This window comes from Ochotona princeps, chromosome 2, assembly GCF_030435755.1.
Source record: "Ochotona princeps isolate mOchPri1 chromosome 2, mOchPri1.hap1, whole genome shotgun sequence".
In the NCBI taxonomy this organism is placed as follows: domain Eukaryota; kingdom Metazoa; phylum Chordata; class Mammalia; order Lagomorpha; family Ochotonidae; genus Ochotona; species Ochotona princeps.
Window position 1 is genome coordinate 114,242,602 of NC_080833.1, and position 6,113 is coordinate 114,248,714.

The window sequence follows — 6,113 nt, forward strand, 5'->3', positions numbered from 1 at the left end:
TCTCTCTTTGTAGTTTATGCTGTTTTTGCAGGGATCAACAATTAAAGAGGCAACTCCAAAGCAGAGAGATGACTTCTGCCATGGTAACAAAGCTCTCAAGGAATTTTGGGCCCAGCAGGGGCATCTAGCTCAAGCTACAGGAAGATGGAGAAACCTTCCTGAAGAAATGGAAACTTAGCTAAACAGGATCTAAAGAGCGAGATAGCATTGTTGGGAAAAAGCTGGTGGTTGATAGGAAAGAAAAGGGCTTGTGCCATGGCTAGGCCTCTGCTTGAGGCACTAGCGTGCAATATGGGGGCCGGTTTGAGTCCCAACTGCTCCACTTCCAATCTAGCTCTTTGCATTTGGCCTGGGCTTTTGTCCCTGGAAAGCAAGGATGGCCCAAATCCCTGGCTTCCCGTACCCATCTGGGAGACCCAGAAGAAGTTTCTGGTTTCAGTTTGGCTTAGCTCTGATCCTTGTGACAATTTGGGGGGTAAATCAGCAGAAGATCTCTCTCTGTCTCTCTCTCTCCTCTCTGTAATTCGTCTTTCAAACAATTAAACAAACCTTTTAAAAAAAGATCTCAACTCATTGTAAGAGCTTATTAAATGGTAATAATTAATGGAATTATATACTTCCATCACATAAATTATAGATTAATTCTATTGTAAGTAACTATAATAAAATTATACTGCTTAACCATTACCATATAAATAATTTACCGTAATTAAATGAATAACAATTATGTTTAGATATAAGTTCCACTGAAAGTATAATGCATAATACCTAAAATATTATAAGCCAATTATAGCTGTCAATATATAATTAATCAATATAACCAATACATAAAATATAAAGTATATAATACATAATATATTACATATATTATATATGTATATATTCTGTTTTTTGGGATTCTGCACCTGAGGTCTGGGGTAAATACAGTTGTGTACAGCTTTTCCCACTGAGAGGAGGTGCTGACTAGCATGCTGTATGCTGAGTCTCCGAATAAGTCTCTACGCAAATCTGTTTATCAATTCCCATCTATTGTTGTTCAGTTTGGATAGTTGAATGCTTTTATGCTGATAGAGAAATAGGTAACTGTTTGAGATGAAAGGAAGATTCAAAATAAAAACAGAATTTTCCAAATTAATGATATTTCATAAAAGTAAATCATGTTATCTCACATTTTTAACAAGCATAGTTACATGACAGCACTCCAAGTCCCAGGTGAGGGTAAGTACATCCTAGGAAAGGATTCATTTGATCATTAGGGAGGCAGATTGTTACTCAAGGTGGGAGAGGTAGGGCTTCTTACAGGTGACTGACTCCAAGCTAGCTTCTTGTCTCATTTCTTTCTGACCTCAGAGATTTCTGACCATTACGCTTAAGGGTTGATTAAGGATGTGACTTTTATCGCTTCTCGGCCTTTTGGCTAAGACCAAGTGAAGGATATAACTTTCATCTCATCTTCTGTAGCTATTTTCTGCTGATTAGGAGCATTGACCTTGCATTTCCCAAGTTGGGAAATCTCTCCCGATCTCACCTAATCTATCTATCCTGCAAATTGGAGAAAAACCAGCTAGTACCAATGACTGTGCTCCACTCCAACCTGTCATGCAGAAGTTGTTGATCTCTTTTTTTCTTTTTTTTTTTTTTTTTTTTATAATCTATTTTATTGTGTTGTTGACAATCTTTACATAGTTAATTACAGTTAAAGAAAGAAAAAGAAAAGAAAAAAAAAAGGTTCAGGGGGATAGGGAAGTGGGTAATACTATTATGTCCACATTGTTTCCATCTTGTATCTGAGGTAAAGGGGGATATTGAGGGGGAAGCCCCACCCGGTTTCCCGCCCACCCCGAGTCCTGGATGTGGGGCATGCTCTGAGATATGTGCTCGAGTGGTGTTAATAGTTCTCCGGTTATGAATCGCTGCCAGTTTCGCTCGATGAGGTCATCCACTGATTGATATGGTCCATCCTAAAGTCTCCGTTTGCCCCATATATCGCTGCCAACATATAGCTGAGATGAATGATTGATCTGCTCTGTCTTCTGTCTTTTCTTGATTAGAGTTCTGAGTCCAGCAGTTCGATTAGGGAGATCTCCAAAGAAGCTTTGAGGTATTCCCAGACTAGTTTCTTGTATGCTCTAGCAAGCACAGGGCCCGGCACAGTCCATCACCACGATCAGCTGGTGGTTGCAATTGCTGGGTTGGTTCTGTTTTCAGTCCCGAGTTGCACTGGAACCAATGGGTGTTGCAGTCCAGTCTGGTTCTGCCCAGCATGTACTCGGCCCTCACACAAACCAGTGGGAGCTGCAGCCTAGTCGGGGCGACCCACAATAACCCCCACCAGGCCCGCCCCCTACCCTGGTTTGCCAGTATATGTAGCAGAAGACCAGTCTGTCCCCCATCCCATTTGGCTCTTGTACGTGTCAATGGGTATTAAAGCTTAGTTCTATCTAACCAACTCAACCATCCAGCCCTCACGGGTGTTGTTGAGTGCCTCTCTATCTAGCCATCCCAGCCCCCGTCCCAGTCTTCATGCCCTCCCACGGGAATAGTGACCCAAGAAGGGGGAACCCACTTTTTCCCTCCCAGGTCTCTCTGTCCCGGTTTATGCACTCTTTAGGTGGTTCTGTGATTTGACTTGACAGAATTAGTCCCCAGTGCCAGCTTCTGCGGCTATGCCCAAACATCCCTCACCCACTCTAATTTATGCTTGCACCAGCAGGAATAATCAGCCCAGCCTGGCTTTTCCCTGATCTAGTCCACATGCAGCGCACAGGTGTTGTAGCCTTGCATAGTCTAGTCTGTCTCTATCCCAGCCCACGCTCTCCGGTGGGAGTAGCTGTCCGGCGAGGGAACCAGCCCCTTAATCCCCCCGCCAGTTCTGCCCCTCCCTTCCTTCCTGGATCTCACGTGTGCTGGTTGGGTGCTGCATTCATATCCAGTACAGGCAACCACGCCCTGGCATTCCATAATGTGTACTGGTTTTGTCGCGACCAAACCCGGCTCATCCCACACTCTGATCTGGTGATCGGATTTGCCAGTGGGTGATATGGACTGATTCAGCCTGGTCTGCTCCTGACCCATGCTGAATGTGTGCCAGTGGGAAACTTTCCATGGCCTATTCTGGACTGTTTCCTATCATGCTTCTTGCGCTTACCTGCAGGGACTGCGTCCTGCCAGAGGAGTTGCCCAGGCTCCTCCATCAGAACCCCTCCCAAAGGCAGGTTTTGCGCATGCCAGGGGGTCCTTGAGCCAACCCAACTCAGTTCACCTCCTGCCCTAGCAGGAACAGTGGCTTTTCTTTTTTTCTTTTTAAAGTGGCATCCAATATACTTGACTGGTTCACAGAATCAGGCCAACTCATCCTTGTGTGTACCTGGACATGATCCTTTGCCTTACACAGTAGTTAGAATAGGAGGCGGCCCATTGTGCACTGTGTTCTCTGATGCCAGGACACACACGCAGTCTCTGGTCCCTGAGATCAAAGACACTGTCATGTTTGAGACTAACAGGAGATGACAGCTTCTGTTTCTTAGTGATGCACATGGAAGTGGCTGCCTAGAGCTCATGCCCACTCCTAGATAGATGCCATGGTGCACCACAGGTGCAGACTGCCTAGGACCCTTGTGTTTAATTCTATATCGAGGAGGGCCCAGGGTGATAGTTCAACTGGCCAATCCTCTACCTCAGTGCTGGGATTCTATATGGGTGTTGCTTCCTGTCCTGGTTGCTCTACTTCCCATGCGGCTCCCTGCTTGTGGCCTGAAAAAGCAGCGGGGGATGACCCAAAGTTTGGGATCCTGCACCCACATAGGAGACCCAAAAGAAGCTCCTGGATTTGGATTGACTCAGTTCCAGCCATTGTGGCCATTTGGGGAATGAACAGTGGATGGAAGATCTTTTTGTCTCTCTGTAAATCTGCCTTTGCAGTAAAAAAAAAAAAAAAAATGTGTATAGAGAATTTTGAGGATTCCTTTTCACTCCAAACTGCTGGAGGAAAATACTTACTCTCCAGGGAAATAAGGTACAGTAAAAATATTATACCTGAAAATGCACGATTTTTTCATACTCAATTATTACAATTCAACATAAATTATGTAGACTGTTAAGAAGCAAGAAAAATTGATTCATAACCAGGAGAAGATTAAATCAACCAAAATAGTTCACAGGTAGCTTGGTTACTGTAGACAATAGACAAAGACTTCCAAGGAACTTTTCAAGTATTTTAAGAGTATATAGGAGAAAATGTTGAAAAGTTGAAGACACAGGATACTTCTGTAGAGAAATGAAAGTCTGGGAAAGAAAGAAATGACAATTTTGCAATTCAAAGATAAACTATCTACACAACAGTAACTAGATGGCCTTAGTAACAGAATAAGTTTTATAGAACAAAGAGCAATGAAATTAAAGACAACAAAAACTACTTAACCTGGAATAGAGAAAGGACCAAAAAATATGAAATATCAGGGATAAGTCTGACCAAAGACTTGGTATAAACATGACAAAGAATTAAGGTTTAATCTGACAAAAGATATGTGAGCCAGAAAACTTAGTTCAGAGAAGTTTAGTTCTAAATAAATGGGAGAAATTGTGAATGCTTGGAATATTGAAAAATATTAAGATGTGAATTCAACACAAGCTTATCTATGATTTCTTTCTTTTTTTTTTTAAAAAAGATTTCTTTTTATTGAAAAGGCAGATACACAGAGAGGAGGAGAGACAGAGAGGAAGATCCTTGTCCGATGGTTCACTCCCCAAGCGGCCGCAGTGGCCGGAGCTGAGCCCATCAGAAGCCAGGAGTCAGGAGCTCCTCTGGGTCTCCCACATGGGTGCAGGGTCCCAAAGGTTTGGGCTCCTCGACTGCTTTCCCAAGCCACAAGCAGGGAGCTGGATGGGAAGAGGGGCTGCCAGGATTAGAACTGGAGCCCATATGGGATCCTGGTGCATGCAAGGGGAGGACCTTAACCACTACTCTATTGCACCGGGCCCTTATCTATGATTTCAATGCAATCATACTCATATCCCAGATCTTGACAAAATGAATCTAAAATTTCTATAGGAATGAATCAAGATGGAGGAGTACGGTAAGGACACATTTAAAGAGATGGAGAATCATTAGCCAGGGCAAAGCAAAGGGGATACATTGCAGGAAGTAGGAGAGGACAGGCTGTTGGTAGAGGGGCACCTGGAGACTGACGGACATGGGAAAGCACCAGGGGCAATGGTGCGGTGTTGCAATGACCAGACAGCCCAGTGGCAGTCAGCAAGCAGTGAACTGAGCTCCACCTGTGTCCGGAGCTCCAACAGCAGCCAGGTGGGAAGGGGAATTAACTGGGAGCTCAGGAGGTGAACCCAGGCAAAGAACTGCCCTCTGCTGATTTGTTTCATTCAACTAGGAGCAGACACAGAGCAGTATAACCCAACAGGTGGTGCAAGAACAGGGTGGATTTCACAGGTCAGACTCTTACCAGACAGAACCTCATCAGGCACCATTCTGTGTAGGGAGGCAAAAATTGTGGGAAGGGACTGCTTATTCCTTGAGTTGGGAGGGAATTCGTTTCTAGCTCACTGTATTGCACTGACGTGGCATCCTACAGGTTCCACACAAAATAGGTCCACGTAGGCCCCTGACCTAATGGCTAGCAGAACCAGAACTCTATGAGTGGCACATCAGGTGACATTATGTACAGTGTGGCAAAGGCTTTAACACTGCTGGGACAACAGTGAACTGTGCATGCACTGAGCTGGAACTGAGCTGGAAGTGAGACCAGTGCATTGCATTGGTCTCACAGGGAAAATAATAATGACTTAGGTATCCTACAGGTCAAAATGGATCTGGGTGATGCTCAGACCTCATGACCAGAAGGTTCTGCCAAGATCAGCACCACCAATAACCTAGTTATTTATGAACCTGGTGTCTCTCTAATCCTGGGAACTGCTCAAACCAGAAATAGGAGAAAGCTTGTACACACAATAGGGCAGCCTCAGCACAGGATAACAACAGATGCAGAGTGGTGAGCCAGGAGCTGGGGCTATGGAGACCGTGCTGGAAGCCTAACACAAAACTCCAGACCCGGAACTCACTGGAGGGAGTGGCACAAGTGACTGCAAACAAAGAATCT